Source organism: Rutidosis leptorrhynchoides, chromosome 2 (assembly GCF_046630445.1).
Source record: "Rutidosis leptorrhynchoides isolate AG116_Rl617_1_P2 chromosome 2, CSIRO_AGI_Rlap_v1, whole genome shotgun sequence".
NCBI classification, from domain to species: Eukaryota; Viridiplantae; Streptophyta; class Magnoliopsida; order Asterales; family Asteraceae; genus Rutidosis; species Rutidosis leptorrhynchoides.
The window spans coordinates 43,230,683-43,251,059 of record NC_092334.1 but is presented as its reverse complement, the minus strand read 5'-3'; the positions used below and the strand labels follow the sequence as shown (position 1 = coordinate 43,251,059).

Below are 20,377 nucleotides of genomic sequence, written 5' to 3'. Positions count from 1 at the left end.
CCACACTGCTCACAACTAATTCGTATTGAGTGAATATCTTTAGTCATCTTTTCCATTCGTCTCTCAACAGCATCTATCTTTGTAGAAATGGAATCTAAGTCATGGCTAGAATTGGCTCTAGCTGCTTTAGATGATCTAACGATATCTTTTTCTTGGTACCACTCATGTGAGTGGGAAGCAGTGTTATCAATAATTTTGTAAGCATCAGTTGTTGTTTTCTTCAAAATGGAACCACCAGCTGCTATGTCTATGTCTTTTCGTGTAGTGATGTCGCATCCTTGGTAGAATATTTGTACTATTTGACAAGTGTCTAAACCATGTTGCGGACATCCTCTTAATAACTTTCCAAATCTTGTCCACGCTTCATATAAAGTTTCATTTGGCTTTTGTGTGAACGTAACAATTTCTCCTTGAAGTCTCACGGCTTTAGATGCCGGAAAGAATTGTTTAAGAAAATTTTCAATTAAAACATCCCATGTATCAATCGCCCCTTCATGTAACGATTCCAACCAATCTTTGGCTTCTCCCTTTAAAGTCCAGGGAAATAACATGAGATATATCTGTTCATCCTCCACTTCTCTTATTTTAAATAGAGTGCAGATCCTATTAAATGTACGAAGATGTTCATTTGGATCTTCCTTCAGCGCACCACTAAATTGGCATTGATTAGTTACCATGTGTAGGATTTGTCCTTTGATTTCATAATCTGGCGCATTAATGTCTGGTTGAGTAATTGCGTGACCTTGGCCAGTGCGTTTAGCTCTCATTCGGTCTTCCATACTTAGAGGTTTCAGATTTTCCATGATTGAATTTGTTGAATCTGAATCACTAAAGGATTCTGATTTAATGGTAGGTTCCTCAACAATCTCTGTTTGAATGATTGGTGGTTCCAGAGGAAAGATTAGTGGTTCAGGATCTCTGAATTATCCCTGAATATCCTCCGGATTCTCAATTATGAGGTTGGGTTCAAAAAATGGATTATCGAAAATTTGAATTGGAGTACTTGGTCGATTGGATGACGATTCTAAAGAAAAATCAACGGCGACAATATTGGCAAGATGTCTTGATCGAGTTACAGGTGGTGAACGTACGAAAGGTGGTGAACGTTTTGCTCGGTGCATTCACTGAATATCCTATTAGTTATAAAAGATAAAAATTATATAAGTTATCAAATTAATAGACTTTTCTGCTGTTGCCCACGTTTCGAATAGCCAATAGATGCAGCAGGGAGCCAGAACCCTTTAAATCGGAATCTCACAACTCAGCCACTAACAAATCCAACTATTACTACGAAGCAGAAAATTTGGATGTCCATCAATTTAACCACTTAAAATAATTTTTCGTTGAAATTTCAAGAAATTTTAGAGAAGAAATAGAAAAATCTAAGTCCTAAAAACTAGAGCGGCGAAAAATAAGAAAGAAAAAGAGCGCGTCGAAAAACGTCGAAAAATAAAAAGTCAAAAAAAAATATAAAAATAAGAAAGTAGCGCGTCGAAACTTAAAAAGGAACTAAAAACTAAGAATTAAAAGTTGCGTCTAAAAATATTAAAGCTTAAAAGAAATACTATATCTCAAATGGCAATAACTTAAAAAGGTACTAAAATATAAAAACGGCGTCACAAAATTCTAAAGCACATAAATCTTATTTTATAAAAGTATTAATTTTATAAATTATTAAAACTAAATAAACTAAATAATACAAATTAATAATAAAAACTAAAACAAATAATTAAAAATACTAAACCTAATTAGGGTTTTAATTAAATAATAATAATAATAATAATTACATAATTATTGCTGGAAGGGATCAACTGTGGCGTGTCAGACAGCTTCATGCGGTCGCATGAAGTTTTGCCTTCGGGTTCATGCGATCGCATGAGCTAGGATTTCGGGCCAGACTTTGGGTTGCTACAGTACTAGGCCTCGTGATTTTTATATATATATTTTTTTTAGTTTTCAGTTTTATATTAATACAAAATATTTAAATAAAATTTATATTTTTACAAACTAAAAATAAAAATAAAGAAACTTTATAAAACTTAAATATTTAACAAACTCTTAAAAATACATAAATTTTGTTTTTCTTTTTATATTTTTGAATATATTATTTTTTTTTTTAAAAACGTATATTTTTATAATAAAAATAAAAATCTTTTTTATATATATTTAGCATTGCGCTTTCGGTGTTTTAGCTTTCCCCGGCAGCGGCGCCAAAAATACTTGATGTGTGCGAGGTGGTGTATAAAATAGTTATATATTTGCTACAAAATACTATTAAATACGATACAATTTTACACAAGTGATTTATTCATTTAGTTAATATAAAACCCATTAATAGCCCATAGTCTAATTTTCACAAGTGTCGTTCTTTTATCCAAACCCCAATTATGGTACAAAGCCCAATTATCCAATTTTAATATTTAGCCCAACATCATGATTACTTCGTCTTAAATAAGCATAATAATAACTTAGCTACGAGATATTAATTTAAAAATAACATTAACCATAACTTACAGTGATTAAAAATAGCGTAGCGTTACACGAACAGAATTTCGACTTACACCCTTACAACATTCGCTAACATACCCTTATTATTAGAATTTAAAATTAAAATTAAAATATATATATATATATATATATATATATATATATATATATATATATATATATATACGTGAGATAGATAGAGGAAAGATATATGGATATTTGATCAACCAAACTGCAAATTTATAGGGGTGTCGCCTGGATTTTAGGGCCATGCGATCGCATGGAAAATAAGCCTACAGGCCATGCGATCGCATGGAGGTAGGTATCAGCTCACATGAGTTTGTTTTCTTGTTTGCCGGCGTTTATAATATATAATATAATATATATATTAATTTTAAGAATTAATTATATATTATATTATATTCATGTGTATAGTTGACTTGTAATTTTTAGTCCGTTGCGTCGAGCGTTGAGAGTTGACTTTGGTCCCGGTTCCGGATTTTCGAACGTCCTTGCGTATAATTTAATATCTTGTACTTTGCATTTCGCATCTTGTACTCTTGTAATTTTGAGATGTTTCTTATCAATAATTGGAACCACTTTGATTGTACTTTGTACTTTTGAACTTTTTTGTCATTTGCGTCTTCAATTTGTCGAATCTGTCTTTTGTCTTCACCTTTTATTATTTAAATGAATATCACTTGTAAATAGAACAATTGCAACTAAAAGCTTGTCTTTCTTGAATGATAATGCTATGAAATATATGTTCGTTTTTAGCATTATCAATTTTACATTAGGTTTTAATTGTGATTTAAGTTTTAAAATCGACAAACCGGTCATTAAACGGTAAAAACCCCCTTTTATAATAATACTACTATATTACTTATATATATATATATATATATATATATATATATATATATATATATATATATATATATATATATATATATATATATATATATATATATATATTATATATTTATACAAATATAGTTTAAAATATATATAGCGTTAAACTCAGCTAGCTCCCTGTGGAACGAACCGGACTTACTAAAAACTATACTACTCTACGATTAGGTACACTGCCTATAAGTGTTGTAGCAAAGTTTAGGTATATCCATTCAAATAAATAAATAAATAACTTGTGTAAATTGTATCGTATTTAATAGTATTTCGTAGCAAAATATAATCTATTTCGTACTACACCTCGCACACATCATGTAGTTAGATCTATTTCTTTTCGTTGGTTTAAACATAGAAGTCATAAGGTTTATAATTGGAATCTATGGCACTCTATGCCTCTGTAATTCCCTTAGCGTCTTGCTGGGGATCGTTATTTTTTGAATAAAATTGAAATTTTGGCCGTAAAAAAAAAAGTTAAGAGGAAAAGGTGTACATGTTTGGAAATGGAATAGACGAATGAGTTTTATTGTTATCCGCCAAAAATAAAAGAGGGTAAAACTGGAGTTTTTAGTATGCTGAATTGGTTTATTATTATTTTTTTTTTTGAATAACATGGGTATGTTTGAAATTATTGTATTTACTTGGATATATATATATGTAATTTTAGCACTTAATAGGGGGATTTATGTTATTCACTCCATTAGTATTTAGAACTCCGGATAATGCTAAAAACGAACATATATTTCATAGCATTATTCCTCAAGAAAGACAAGCTTTTAGTTGCAATTGTTCTATTTACAAGTGATATTCGTTTAAATAATAAAAGGTGAAGACAAAAGACAGATTCGACGAATTAAAGACGCAAACGACCAAAAAGCTCAAAAGTACAAAAGACAATCAAAAAGGTTCCAATTATTGATAAGAAACGTCTCGAAATTACAAGAATACAAGATTCAAAACGCAAAGTACAAAATATAAAATTGTACGCAAGGACGTTCGAAAATCCGGAACCGGGACCAGAGTCAACTCTTAACGCTCGACGCAACGGACTAAAAATTACAAGTTAACTATGTATATAAATATAATATAATATATAATTAATTATATTAATTATATATATATTATATATATATTATAAAACCGTCGGCAGAGAAAGACTCCAAGGGTGTGAGCTGTAAATTCATTCTCCGCGACTCGCGGAGTTTGAAGAGGATATTGCCGCGAGTCGCGGAGCCCCAAAAATCGAAAATCCCTATAAAGCCAACCGAATTCTGATCGCAATTTATAATCTATTTCTCTCTTCTCTCATATATACGTAAAATATATATATATATAATTTATATTTTAATTTTAATTTTAATTATAATTCTAATAATAAGGGTATGTTAGCGAATATTGTAAGGGTGTAAGTCGAAATTCTGTCCGTGTAACGCTACGCTATTTTTAAATCATTGTAAGTTATGTTCAACCTTTTTATATTAATGTCTCGTAGCTAAGTTATTATTATGCTTATTTAAAACGAAGTAATCATGATGTTGGGCTAATTACTAAAATTGGGTAATTGGGCTTTGTACCATAATTGGGGTTTGGACAAAAGAACGACACTTGTGGAAATTAGACTATGGGCTATTAATGAGCTTTATATTTGTTTAACTAAATGAAAGTTTGTTAATGTTAATATAAAGATTTACAATTGGGCGTCCCTATAAATTACCATATACACTCAATCGGACACGATGGGCGGGGTAATTATATGTACGAATAATCGTTCATTTAACCGGACACGGGAATGGATTAATAGCCACTAGAATAATTAAAACAGGGGTGAAATTACATTCAAGGGTAATTGGTGTAATTGTTAACAAAGTAGTAAAACCTTGGTTTACACACAGTCGATAACCTGGTGTATTCATTAAACAAAGTATTAAAACCTTGTTACAATTCGAATCCCCAATTAGTTGGAATATTTAACTTCGGGTATAATAATAATTTGACGAGGACACTCGCACTTTATATTTATGACTGATGGACTGTTATGGACAAAAACCAGACGGACATATTAAATAATCCAGGACAAAGGACAATTAACCCATGGGCATAAAACTAAAATCAACACGTCAAACATCATGATTACGGAAGTTTAAATAAGAATAATTCTTTTATTTCATATTTAATTTCCTTTATTTTATATTTAATTGCACTTCTAATTATCGCATTTTTTATTGTTATTATATTTAATTGCATTTTTAATTATCGTACTTTTTAATTATCGCAAGTTTATTTTATCGCACTTTTATTATTCGCAATTTCATTATCGTTATTTACTTTACGCTTTAATTTAAGTCTTGTATTTATTTTATATTTTACATTAGGTTTTAACTGCGACTAAAGTCTTAAAATAGACAAACCGGTCATTAAACGGTAAAAACCCCCCTTTATAATAATAATATTACTTATATATATATTTGTATTTTTATAAAAGTAAACTAATATAGCGTTGAGCTTTGTTTAAAGATTTCCCTGTGGAACGAACCGGACTTACTAAAAACTACACTACTTTACGATTAGGTACACTGCCTATAAGTGTTGTAGCAAGGTTTAAGTATATCCATTCTATAAATAAATAAATATCTTGTGTAAAATTGTATCGTATTTAATAGTGTTTTCTGCTAAAATTAATAACTATTTTATATACACCTCGCATAACATTAAGTATTTTTGGCGCCGCTGCCGGGGAACACTCTTAAACGCCGGAAGCGCAACGCTAATATAAAAAAAAAAAAAATTTAGTTAACTTTTATTAAAATTCGTTTTTGTAAAAATACGTGTTAATTATTCAAAAATATAAAAAAAAACAAAAATATAAGTATTTTTTTAAAAATATTTAAGTTTTATAAGTTTCTTTATTCTTATTTTAATTTATAAAAATATAAGTTTTATTAAATATCTTTTATATATAGAAAAAATTAAAAACAGAAAAAAATAAATAAATAAATAAATAAAGAAAAACGCGTTGAAGAAATAAGCTGTCATCTGAATTTTGGAACCCCGCGAGTCGCGGGGTTTGAAGTTTTAATTACCGCAAGTCGCGGAGTGACTCTGACACCACCGACAGAACCCTAAATCTGTATTAATTACGGAGTATTTATTAATTATTATTAATATAAACCCTAATTATGTATTATTATTATAATTAATTTTATTTTAACTTTTACTTTTTATTTAATTTATGTATTTAGTATTAATTAGTTTTATTAAATTGTAAAATTAGTAGTTTTATTAAATAAATAATATTAAAATAATATTTTTATAAAAATTGTACTTTTTACAACTTTTTGTATATTTTTATATTTTGTCCCTTTTTAATCGTTTTAGCGTAATATTTGTATTTTTAGCTCATATTTAATTTTAAACTTAGTTTTTGCTATAATTATTTTTACTCCTAGATTTTTAGGCTTTGCCGTAGAATTCCTTAAGTGCTTTTTCTTTAGACTAAGATTTAGGTACTTTAGAATTTTGCGACGCCTTTTTAAGTTTTAGTTTCTTTTTAAGTTATTTCCATTTGGGATTTAGTTTTTCCTGTAAGCTTTAATATTTTTTTTAAACACCTTTTACTATGTATCAATTATCATTCCAATTAGTAATTTCAATTTGCGATTATAATTTTAAGTTAGTTGTAGTAATAAGGTTAGGTTAGTCAAGTATTTTTAAGTTTTTATAAGTTTCTTTTATTTTTCCGTCACCTTTTATTTTTCAACCATTTTTTCTTTTTCAACCTTTTTCGACGAACTCTTTTTCTCTCTTATTTCTCGCTATTCTAGTTTTAGGACATAGATTTTTATTCTACTTCTTATCTAAATTTCTTAAAATTACGAAAATTTATTTTAAGTGGTTAAATTGATAGACATCAAAATTTTCTGGTTCGTAGTAATAGTTGGATTTGTACGTGGACCGGGTTATTGGAGCCAAACAGTCCTCAATTATATTGAGACCAAACGAATCCTGCCCCTCTGCTGCATCTTTTGGCTATTCGAAACGTGAACAAAATCAGAAAAGTCTATTGATTGGATAACTTATTATAATTTTTCTTTCCTTTTTAAAAAATAATAGGATATTCAGTGAATGCACCGAGCAAGACGTTCATCACCTTTTGTACGTTCACCACCTGTAACTAGATCAAGACATTTAGCAATTATAACCGCCGTTGATTTTTCTTTAGAATCGTCATCCAGTCGACCAAGTACTTCAGTTCAAATTTCCGATAATCCGTTTTTTGAACCCGACATCACAATTGAGAATCCGGAGAATATTCAGGAACGGTTCGTAGATCCTGAACCATTAAACTTTCCTCCGGAGCCACCAATCATTCAAACAGAGATTGTTGAGGAACGAACCATTAAATCAGAATCATCTAGTGATACCGATTCAACAAATTCAATTATGGAGAATCTGGAACCTTTAAGTATGGAAGACCGAATGAGAGCTAAACGCACTGGCCAAGGTCACGCAATTACTCATCCAGACATTAATGCGCCAGATTATGAAATCAAAGGACAAATTCTACACATAGTGACTAATCAATGCCAATTTAGTGGTGCGCCGAAGGAAGATCCAAATGAACATCTACGTACCTTTAATAGGATCTGCACACTATTTAAAATACGAGAAGTGGAGGATGAACAGATATATCTCATGTTATTTCCCTGGACTTTAAAGGGAGAAGCCAAAGATTGGTTGGAATCGTTACCTGAAGGGGCGATCGATACATGGGACGTTTTAGTTGACAAATTTCTTAAACAATTCTTTCCTGCATCTAAAGCCGTAAGACTTCAAGCAGAAATTGTTACGTTCACACAGAAACCAAATGAAACTCTATATGAGGCGTGGACAAGATATGGAAAGTTATTAAGAGGATGTCCGCAACATGGTTTAGACACCTGTCAAATAGTACAAATATTCTACCAAGGATGCGACATCACTACAAGAAAAGACATAGATATAGCAGCTGGTGGTTCTATTATGAAGAAAACCGAAACTGATGCTTACAAAATTATTGATAATACTGCTTCCCACTCACATGAGTGGCACCAAGAAAAAGATATCGTTAGATCATCTAAAGCAGCTAGAGCCGATTCTAGCCATGACTTAGATTCCATTTCCGCAAAGATAGATGCTGTAGAGAGACGAATGGAAAAGATGACTAAAGATATTCACTCAATACGAATTAGTTGTGAGCAGTGTGGAGGACCACATTTGACAAAAGATTGTCTCAGTATTGAATTAACAATGGAACAAAGAGAGAATATTTCATACATAAACCAAAGGCCTGGAAATAATTATCAGAATAATTATCAACCGCCAAGACCAATTTACAATCAAAACCAGAATTATAACCGAAATATTCCATACAACAACCAACAAGGTCCTAGCAATCAACAAGTATCCAATAATACTTACAATCAGCAAAGACCGAATTTTCAAAACAAACCACCACAACAAACCGATGATAAAAAGCCGAATTTAGAAGATATGATGACGAAGCTAGTTGAAACTCAAACGCAGTTTTTCACATCTCAAAAACAAACTAATGAACAAAATGCTCAAGCATTTAGAAATCAACAAGCTTCTATTCAAAATCTGGAACAAGAAGTGAGTAACCTAGCAAGGTTAATAGGTGAAAGAAAACCGGGAAGTCTACCTAGTGATACAAATGCTAACCCCCGGAATGAAACAGCTAAAGCCATTACCACAAGAAGTGGTACAACACTTAAACCACCTGAAATACCTGTAACTTCTGATGAAACTATTCCTACTCCACAAGAACCACAACCTGATCAAGATAAGGAAAAAGAACCGGTAGTTGAAAAGGTTAATGAAGATAACACAGTTAAGGATAAACCTTATGTTAAACCATACCAACCACCACTTCCTTACCCGAGTAAAATGAAGAAAGAAAAACTTGAAGCCGAGCAATCCAAATTCTTGGATATGTTTAAACAGATAAATGTAAATCTTCCTTTCATTGATGTGATTTCAGGAATGCCAAGATATGCTAAATTCTTGAAAGATCTAATCTCAAATAGAAAGAAAATGGAAGAACTCTCGGCTGTTACTATGAATGCTAATTGTTCAGCAGTGCTGTTGAATAAGATACCAGAAAAATTATCTGATCCAGGAAGTTTCACAATTCCATGTTTTCTGGGTAGTCTTAATTCAATAGAAGCATTGGCAGACTTAGGTGCTAGTATAAATCTAATGCCGTATTCACTATACGCTAAACTAGACCTTGGAGAATTGAAACTAACCAGAATAAGCATACAACTAGCCGATAGATCAATAAAATATCCTAGAGGGATAATGGAGAACATGCTAGTTAAAGTTGGTACTTTAGTATTTCCAGTAGATTTTGTTGTTTTGGACATGGAAGAATATTCTCAAGTTCCTCTCATATTAGGAAGACCATTCTTAAACACGGCTAAAGCAATGATAGACGTGTTCGGTAAGAAATTGACCCTAAGTATAGAGGATGAGAGTGTTACCTTTTCAGTTGATAGAGCAATGCAACAACCACAATCTGCAGATGATACATGTTATTATATTCAAACTATAGATGCACATGCAGAATTATTAGAAGAATTTCCAGAATTACAAGGAACAGGAGAATGTTCTTTAGGAGAAGGTAATGAACCAATTGATGAAGCTGAAATGTTAGCTACACTTATAGCTAATGGATATGAACCAACAACAGAAGAAATTCAAATGCTAAAAGAAGAAGACATATATCGATATAAATCATCGATAGAAGAACCTCCGAAATTAGAGTTAAAGCCACTTCCAAACCATTTGGAATACGCTTATTTACATGGTGAATCTGAATTACCTGTAATAATATCGTCTTCTCTTACTGAAAATGAGAAATCACAACTCATTTCTGTGTTGAAAGCTCATAAACCAGCCATTGCATGGAAGATTCATGATATTAAAGGAATAAGTCCTTCGTATTGCACACATAAAATCCTTATGGAAGAAGGTCATAAAACGTATGTGCAACGCCAACGAAGACTAAATCCTAATATGCAAGATGTAGTTAAGAAAGAGATTATTAAACTGCTAGATGCAGGTTTGATATATCCAATTTCTGATAGTCCATGGGTAAGCCCAGTTCAATGCGTACCTAAGAAGGGTGGCATGACTGTCATTACAAATGAGAAAAATGAGCTTATTCCTACTAGGACTGTAACAGGATGGCGTGTATGTATTGATTATAGAAAATTAAATGACGCCACTAGAAAAGATCACTTTCCCTTACCTTTCATAGATCAAATGTTGGAAAGATTAGCCGAAAATAGTTACTATTGTTTTCTAGATGGATTTTCCGGATATTTTCAAATTCCAATAGCACCCGAAGATCAAGAGAAAACCACATTCACGTGCCCTTATGGTACTTTTGCTTACAAACGCATGCCATTTGGACTTTGTAACGCCCCTGCAACCTTTCAAAGGTGTATGATGGCGATTTTTCACGACATGATAGAAGAATGCATGGAAGTTTTCATGGATGACTTTTCAGTCTTCGGTGATACATTTAAATCATGTCTAGTTAATCTGGAACGAATGCTAATTAGATGCGAACAATCAAATCTAGTACTTAATTGGGAGAAATGCCATTTCATGGTTAAAGAAGGCATCGTTCTTGGACATAAAATTTCAAAAGAAGGAATTGAAGTGGATAGAGCTAAAGTAGATGTAATTGCTAAACTTCCACATCCCACCAATGTTAGAGGAGTTAGGAGTTTTCTAGGGCATGCCGGTTTTTACCGACGTTTCATAAAAGATTTTTCTAAAATTGCCACTCCTATGAATAAACTCCTAGAAAAGGATGCTCCATTCATCTTTTCAGATGAGTGTATCAAATCTTTTAATATTCTTAAAGAGAAACTCACTAATGCACCAATCATGATAACACCAAATTGGAATCTACCATTTGAACTAATGTGCGATGCAAGTGATTTTGCAATGGGAGCCGTTTTAGGACAAAGGATTGAAAAACGATTTCAACCTATATATTATGCTAGTAAGACATTACAAGGAGCACAAACGAACTATACAACTACTGAAAAAGAACTCCTTGCTATTGTCTTTGCTTTTGACAAATTTCGATCATATCTCGTTCTAGCAAAAACGGTGGTCTATACCGACCATTCTGCTCTTAGATACCTATTTTCAAAACAAGATGCTAAACCAAGATTAATCCATTGGATCTTACTCTTACAAGAGTTTGATATTGAAATCCGAGATAAAAGAGGAGCAGAAAATCTCGCCGCTGATCATCTTTCTCGTCTTGAAAATCCTGAATTAGAAGTTCTAAATGAATCGGCCATACAAGACAACTTTCCTGATGAATATCTATTGAAGATAGATTATAAAGAAATCCCATGGTTTGCAGACTATGCAAACTACTTAGTTTGTGGATTCCTTGAAAAAGGATTATCGTACCAAAGACGAAAGAAATTCTTCAGTGATATAAAACACTATTTCTGGGAAGATCCACATTTGTTTAAAAGTTGTCCCGATGGAATAATACGCCGATGTGTATTTGGAGATGAAGCTAGTAAAATTTTAAACCATTGTCACACAGGACCAACAGGAGGGCATTATGGGCCTCAACTAACAGCAAGAAAAGTTTATGAAGCTGGATTCTATTGGCCTACAATTTACAAAGACGCACACCTTCTTTGCAAATCCTGTGATGCATGTCAAAGGGCCGAAAAAATAAGTCAACGTGATGAAATGCCACAAAATGTCATCCAAGTATGTGAAGTATTTGACATTTGGGGTATTGACTTTATGGGTCCATTTCCAAAATCTCATAATAATCTATATATACTCGTAGCCATTGATTATGTATCTAAATGGGCGGAAGAACAAGCTCTCCCAACTAACGATGCACGAGTTGTAGTCAACTTTTTAAAACATCTTTTTGCAAGGTTTGGAACACCGAAAGCTTTAATAAGTGATCGGGGTACTCATTTCTGTAATAATCAACTTGAGAAAGTTCTTAAAAGATATGGAGTAACTCATAAAATCTCCACCGCATATCATCCACAAACAAGTGGACAAGTTGAAAATACCAACCGAGCTTTAAAACGTATTCTAGAGAAAATCGTAGGATCAAATCCGAAGGAATGGTCCATTAAATTGGAAGATGCACTCTGGGCTTTTAGAACAGCCTACAAAACTCCAATTGGAACCACACCTTTTAGACTTGTTTATGGAAAAGCATGTCATCTTCCAGTAGAAATTGAACACAAAGCATTTTGGGCTTTGAAGACATGTAATCTTGATTTACATGAAGCCGGACGTCTACGATTAAGTCAACTAAACGAATTAGAAGAATTAAGACATGAAGCATACGAAAATTCGTTAATCTATAAAGAAAGAACGAAGAAATGGCATGATAAAAGAATCAGAAGTTCAAAAGAATTTAAAGAAGGAGACAGAGTTCTTCTTTTCAATTCACGATTCAAGCTATTTCCTGGAAAATTGAAATCAAGATGGTCTGGACCATTCATAGTCAAAAGAGTTTTCCCATACGGAACGATAGAATTAATAAATTCAAATGGGTTTGAATTTAAAGTTAATGGTCACAGAGTTAAACATTACATACATGGTCCGATGGAAGTCGACAACGAAGTTAATCACAATTTCGACACCACAGCTAACTAAGTGTGGGGAGAATCAAGTCTTTAAAGGATAATATGTATTTCTGTTAGAGTTAGATTGTCTGTTTTCGTGTAGTTCTCGAAAATGGAACCCGAATGGTCTTTCCCTAGCAGACCCTAAAGAACTAGTCTTCTCCCCCCATTCTGAATTTTTATTTTTTTAGGTTTTTACAAAATGAAGACTGCCTGTGAACTAAACCATGGTCTAATGCTACACGCTTTGATCACTAAACGTAATAATGACATACTACCGAGTGAATTAGTATCAGTAATCAGAGAAAGAATGGACGGAGTTAGAAAAGAATCCAGATGCGAAGATAATAAGTTACAATTTGGTAAAGGAAAATCAAAATCCGCAGCGAAAAGCAGAGCACGACACCTAGAACGATGTCACAAATGCGGAAAATGGTCACATGGAGGTAAATGTTCAAATAATCAAACCTATTCAAATACCGAATTTGTTACTTTATGCAGAGACGGACCGTTCATATGTTTAGAAGAAAAGACACTGAATGCTCGAGGTTACGCCTATGTAGCCATGGAAAATCAATTAAACCGACTATCTTATGAATGGGATAGATCATATAACTAAGAAATCTATTTCACAGGTATGTCTGTACAGTTTTTATTTTTATTTTTATTTTTAACCTTTTGATAATAAACGCTAATTTGTTCGCTAAAAAGTATTAAATTGGTATTGAATAAAATTAGGTTTGGCGACCGAAATTATTGATATCATTCAAAAATTTATTATATCACTGCGAAATTTAACGTTTATTCTTAAGGTATAAATATCTTTAATCAATCAACATAAAATATTTCAAAAATTCGTCATGAGTTAAATTAGGTCTTGGAACCGAAATTACTTTACCGAAAAGAGGGGCGCATATTTTTGATAATATTTGATTGATTAAAGTGGGATAAAAAGACAAAAAGATTTTTAATTTTATTTTTACCATGTTTTTAAAATTAATATTTAAATCTTAAATTAATATTGTAAACTTTATAAAAACAATATATTTAAAATTGTAAATATTTGAAAAATTAATATAAGTTTAGTATGAATTTATAAATTTTTAAATTAAGTTTGGTGTGAATTTTTAATTTTTAAAATATGAATTTTTAATTTTATGCATTTCAAATTTTAAGTTTGGTGTGAATTTTTAATTTTGAATTTTATATTTAAGTTGTGTGAATTTAAAAACAAAAATTTACTTTATCTCATTAAGTTAAGAATATGATTTTTAAAATTCGTCGTAAGTTGAAGACTAGGTCTTTGAACCGAAATTGCTTTACCCGAGGGAGGGACGAGAACTTTTATTATCATTATTTTTAATCTTATTGAATTAAAGTATGCCAAAAACATTAAAAAACCCAAAAATCTTAGCTTTTAAAACAATCGCTACAAAAAGACAAATTTTAAAATTTTGTCGAGAGACGGACTAGGACATCGATCCGAAACGACCTCGTCCTAAATAACAAGGGAAACAAAATTTTAAAATTAATTTCTTAATTGTTTTCAAAAGTTAATGATTAAAAAAAAAAAAAAAAAAAAAAAAAAAAAAAAAAAACTCCGCGAGTCGCGGAGTTTGAAGAGTATTTCACCGCGACTCGCGGAGGGTCTAAAAATCAGAAAAAAAAATATACCCGCAGAACAGATCAGTCCCCAACCCAACCCAAACCAAACACATACTGCGAATTCTGCACGAAAAAACCCCGAAAATACACCCAAAAACACCCCAAAAATCCCAATTTTTAACCGTTAATCACCAAATCTTTTGCTAAAATCATGTTGAGAAGGATGCTATCTAAGAATTACTCAAGAAAAACGGTAAATTTCTACACCTAAACACCATTTAATCTGAAATTTGATGTTCTTGAGTCATTTTTTTTCCAATTTGATTTTGATGCTTTTTAGTGTAATTATGCTTAAATTGTTTATGTATTATGCTTGTATAACCTAGATTGATGCTGTTTAACATGATTAGAAGCCTTAAACTTCAAATTTTGAATAATCTAGGGTTTGTGTTCTTGAGCAATTTGGGGCTTTTTGATATAAACAGGTTATGGCCGATTTTTGTCATGAATTGTTGCTAAATTAAGTAGTGTAACATGTCTAGGTAGTTAAATGATCCAAACTTTGAGCCTAAACATGATTTTGAGAATTAAAGTGGACTTTTTCAAGTCTAAAATTCATAAACTTGATTTTTGAAAGATAATGCCATTTGAGACTTGTTTAATAGCTAGTAATGATTATTTTGACATGTTATTTGAGTTGAATGCTTATGAACTTGGCAAAAATTTTCGTATATGCTTATTTGAAAAAGTGTAGAATTGATAAAAATGTGAAAATAAGCTTAAGTTTGATATAAATTGATAATGTCATTGTAATTATTTTGATTGATGATTTTGCTGACACTAATGCATATTTGGATGCACAAAAATTGTGTTTGATGTGTTTTGCAGAATGAAAGGGGTGAATCTTCATCCCAAGCCCGCAATGCTCCTGCTGAGAATTTGGAACAACAGGAGGTGGATAACTACTACAAGCAGGATATACCTCATCCAGTCATGACCTTTTCTGATATGCACTTGGAAGAGTTGCACCCGAACCTGAGATTTGACAGACTTTGGATAGATTATCCAAAATATCAAAGGGGTTTGCATACTCTTCATTCTAAGGTTGTTGAGGTACCGAGGGTCATAGAATGGGGACCCTTAGAAGCTGTAGAATTGGCCGGGCCAATTAGGGAATTACTTGTACAGAGGTATGGTAATTCTTCTTTTAATGACTGGATATGTTTATTCACCATACGTAGACCTGTATATAAAGTATGGTGTGAAGAATTGTTATGTAGTATAGAGTTGAATGATCGGGTAGCTAGTTTAACCGATTGTTCTTTTATTAGATTTTTGTTAGGCAGTTCGATGCGCCACATGTCTTTACTGGACATGGCTCAGGCTTTACGTATATATACGCCTGAGGAGTTAGCGTCTGCCGATTGTAGAGGATTGATACTAAACGGTAGAAAGATAGATGAAAATTTTGATACACACGGTGTGTGGAGTTAAATGACAAGCCATCACCGTTTCAAAGGGGGAAATTACTCTTATTTGGATATAGATAAAGCCGAATTAAGAGTGATACATAGGTTTTTAGCTAATTCGATTACACAAAGGGGTAAGAACAAGGAAAAAGTAAATGAACAGGATTTGTTTTACCATATGTGTATTCGAGACCCACAAAGCGCTGTAAGTATACCATATTGTGTGGGTTATTATTTATCAGCTATGGTTCGGGGGATGCGACCACATAGCATAATAGGAGGTGGAATTTTTATTACTTTGATTGGTGAATATCTCGGTGTGGATATAAGTTGGGGGGATTATTAGTAGAAGAACCAGAACCCCGCGATACTATAGGTTTAAATGTATACCATGGTGCGAAAGTTTTGAAGAGGCGAAATAACGCCGCAGTACGATACCATGGTAGACATCCACAGGTGGAGAGAAACCAGCAGCAAGGTAATGTAGGAGGGGGAATGAGATGCAAGAAATGCATAGGTTTATAGCTTCTCAGGAATACGAAAATGCTAGACAGAGAGCATTTGAAGATTGGAAAGTTCATCAGAACCAGATCATAGCTCATTGCCAACATATAGGTAGAAACTATATTCCTACACCGAAACCCATCTTCCCTCCTTGGTCTATAGAGATGCAGCCACCATATCCTACGTATGACCCTGCCGAAGCATTCTATAGCACTTATGGTTATGCCTGGAACCCCTATTGGTACCAATATCATCCTTAGTTTACTTATTATTTTTCATTATTTTGTAATTTGTAATTATTGATACGTTTAATACTTTTGTTAATATTGTAATCATTTTTATAATTATATAACTTTTATTCTTAGATTTTAATAATTTTTGAATGTGGGGTAATATACCAAACTTCAAAAATATGTATATATGTTTGCAGTTTATCTTATGTACACAACAGGGTAAAATAACGCATTTTCAAAGACTGGCATTAAGTTCAGCAAAAGCAACTAATTTTGACGACAAGATGCAAAATATATGTGAAATAACAACAAGACGGAATGAACAAATGATGTGCACCATTTATCATTCAGCAAACAAACGCCAATATATTTGGAAACTTTGGTAAAATTTAATCATTTTCACACAAATCACCCTCAATAATTTAAATTGTTACTGATTTCTTGCAAATGAGGGCATTGCAAGATCTTAAGTGTGGGAAGGGGTTAAATTCTTTCGGATTTTAAAATTTTTTACTTTATACACTTGGTTACCATTAAAAATACTAGTAAAGCAGTAGTTGTATTAGAATCTAGTGCTCTCTGATAAAAAAGAATAGCCCTAGTCTTATATACTGACTACCCAATTCTAGTAAAAATTTTCAAAATTTTCAATTAAATGAATTCAAAATCATGTTTATACATATTTATGAACGATAAAACTAGGTTTTAACACCGAAATTATTGTTACCTCGGAAAGGACATAAATTAAGAAACAAACTAAAATGTTAAAATTCATTTAAAATGGAATAGAGGACGATAAAAAGGAAAATAAAAGCCAAGTGTGGGAAAATTTACCAAGTTATCTTAAACATATGTCACATATATCTGTAACAAATAACTGAAAATACTTTTGCTTTGGACTAAACTAAACTGTTTTACCCGATGAAAGAAAAGAAGAGATGGATCTACACGATGAATCAATTCCATCATTAAAAGGAAGTAAAGTCTTCCGAAAAAGACACGCGCTTCTTGATTTAGGTCATGAAGTTGTCGTTCAGACCAGCTGTAGGTTGACGAAAAATCTAGAAAAGTCATCACTAAAATCAGCAGGAAATCCACGGACCTCAGCATTAAACAGGGTCGCCAAGTGGTCAGATTTATCCTAACCATGAGAAGGATTTATCTCGTACAATGGGGGGGCACCATGCAAATTAGCTGGATAAGACTAATGAATCAGATCCCCAGAAAGGATAATCTCCTTAAAAATTAAAAATCAGCTTTTAAGACTGATATTACTCAATCCTAGAGATTGACCTTAAAGATTGAGAATTCAAACTCATGGAATTCGATGATATCTAAACTCGAGCTTAAACGAGAAAATATTTTGATCAAAATTATAAACCGATTTGTTTTCTGAAAACCCTATTTTCAATGCGTTCATTACCATTGAACGTAAAATCCTAGGAATTCACCTGGAATTCATTAGGTCACCTGAACTAAATCGGGTGTCAACCGTAAGAACGGTGGTTGCATAGTGGTCAAAGACAGGACCTTGTGCCAGACCGAAAAATTATAAGGGTGAGCTTTACTATTGCTCCTACCAAGGATAGTAATTGCGTCCGACACGTTATAGACCATAATCAAAAGCATGTCACGGGACATTGCCTTAACAGTTGCTTGTTCAACGCTTTCCTTTACAACCGGACGGTAGTTTGCCGAAAGGTAATATACGGAACAAGTAAACTGGACGTGTTGCTTTCCTAATACAAGGTTAGCAAGTGGGTGACACAAAACAACAAGTTTTGAGCTAAAATTTTCAAATCTGAAACCCACCAAACCCACAAAAATATTTTGCAAACACCGGTAAAGAGTTATCCCGGAAAACTTATCTAGGGTAAAAACTAGATTTAATTTTCAAAAGATCAAATGTTTTCATAAAGATCCAATTTCCTTAATGAATCTAAATTTTTATAGTCATGTGGGACTGTAAACCATATCGTTACTACCATTGTTTATACCGCCGTATAGAAATCACTGATGTACAAAGTGTGAAGAATAAAGAAGTGATTCTAGTATTTCAAGACAATATTGCTTGAGGACAAGCAACGCTCAAGTGTGGGAATATTTGATAATGCTAAAAACGAACATATATTTCATAGCATTATTCCTCAAGAAAGACAAGCTTTTAGTTGCAATTGTTCTATTTACAAGTGATATTCGTTTAAATAATAAAAGGTGAAGACAAAAGACAGATTCGACGAATTGAAGACGCAAACGACCAAAAAGCTCAAAAGTACAAAAGACAATCAAAAAGGTTCCAATTATTGATAAGAAACGTCTCGAAATTACAAGAATACAAGATTCAAAACGCAAAGTACAAAATATAAAATTGTACGCAAGGACGTTCGAAAATCCGGAACCGGGACCAGAGTCAACTCTTAACGCTCGACGCAACTGACTAAAAATTACAAGTTAACTATGTATATAAATATAATATAATATATAATTAATTATATTAATTATATATATATTATATATATATTATAAAACCGTCGGCAGAGAAAGACTCCAAGGGTGTGAGCTGTAAATTCATTCTCCGCGACTCGTGGAGTTTGAAGAGGATATTGCCGCGAGTCGCGGAGCCCCAAAAATCGAAAATCCCTATAAAGCCAACCGAATTCTGATCGCAATTTATAATCTATTTCTCTCTTCTCTCATATATACGTAAAATATATATATATAATTTATATTTTAATTTTAATTTTAATTATAATTCTAATAATAAGGGTATGTTAGCGAATATTGTAAGGGTGTAAGTCGAAATTCTGTCCGTGTAACGCTACGCTATTTTTAAATCATTGTAAGTTATGTTCAACCTTTTTATATTAATGTCTCGTAGCTAAGTTATTATTATGCTTATTTAAAAAGAAGTAATCACGATGTTGGGCTAATTACTAAAATTGGGTAATTGGGCTTTGTACCATAATTGGGGTTTGGACAAAAGAACGACACTTGTGGAAATTAGACTATGGGCTATTAATGAGCTTTATATTTGTTTAACTAAATGAAAGTTTGTTAATGTTAATATAAAGATTTACAATTGGGCGTCCCTATAAATTACCATATACACTCAATCGGACACGATGGGCGGGGTAATTATATGTACGAATAATCGTTCATTTAACCGGACACGGGAATGGATTAATAGCCACTAGAATAATTAAAACAGGGGTGAAATTACATTCAAGGGTAATTGGTGTAATTGTTAACAAAGTAGTAAAACCTTGGTTTACACACAGTCGATAACCTGGTGTATTCATTAAACAAAGTATTAAAACCTTGTTACAATTCGAATCCCCAATTAGTTGGAATATTTAACTTCGGGTATAATAATAATTTGACGAGGACACTCGCACTTTATATTTATGACTGATGGACTGTTATGGACAAAAACCAGACGGACATATTAAATAATCCAGGACAAAGGACAATTAACCCA

General features: G+C 32.3%; 1 non-coding gene across 1 annotated transcript; it reads left to right on the top strand.

Annotated features, from left to right (window-relative positions):
- Positions 1-312: 312 nt before the first annotated feature.
- On the top strand, positions 313-419 carry LOC139895372 (small nucleolar RNA R71). Its single transcript, XR_011775827.1, has one exon. It is a non-coding gene; the product is annotated as a small nucleolar RNA R71 (small nucleolar RNA).
- Positions 420-20,377: the final 19,958 nt, after the last annotated feature.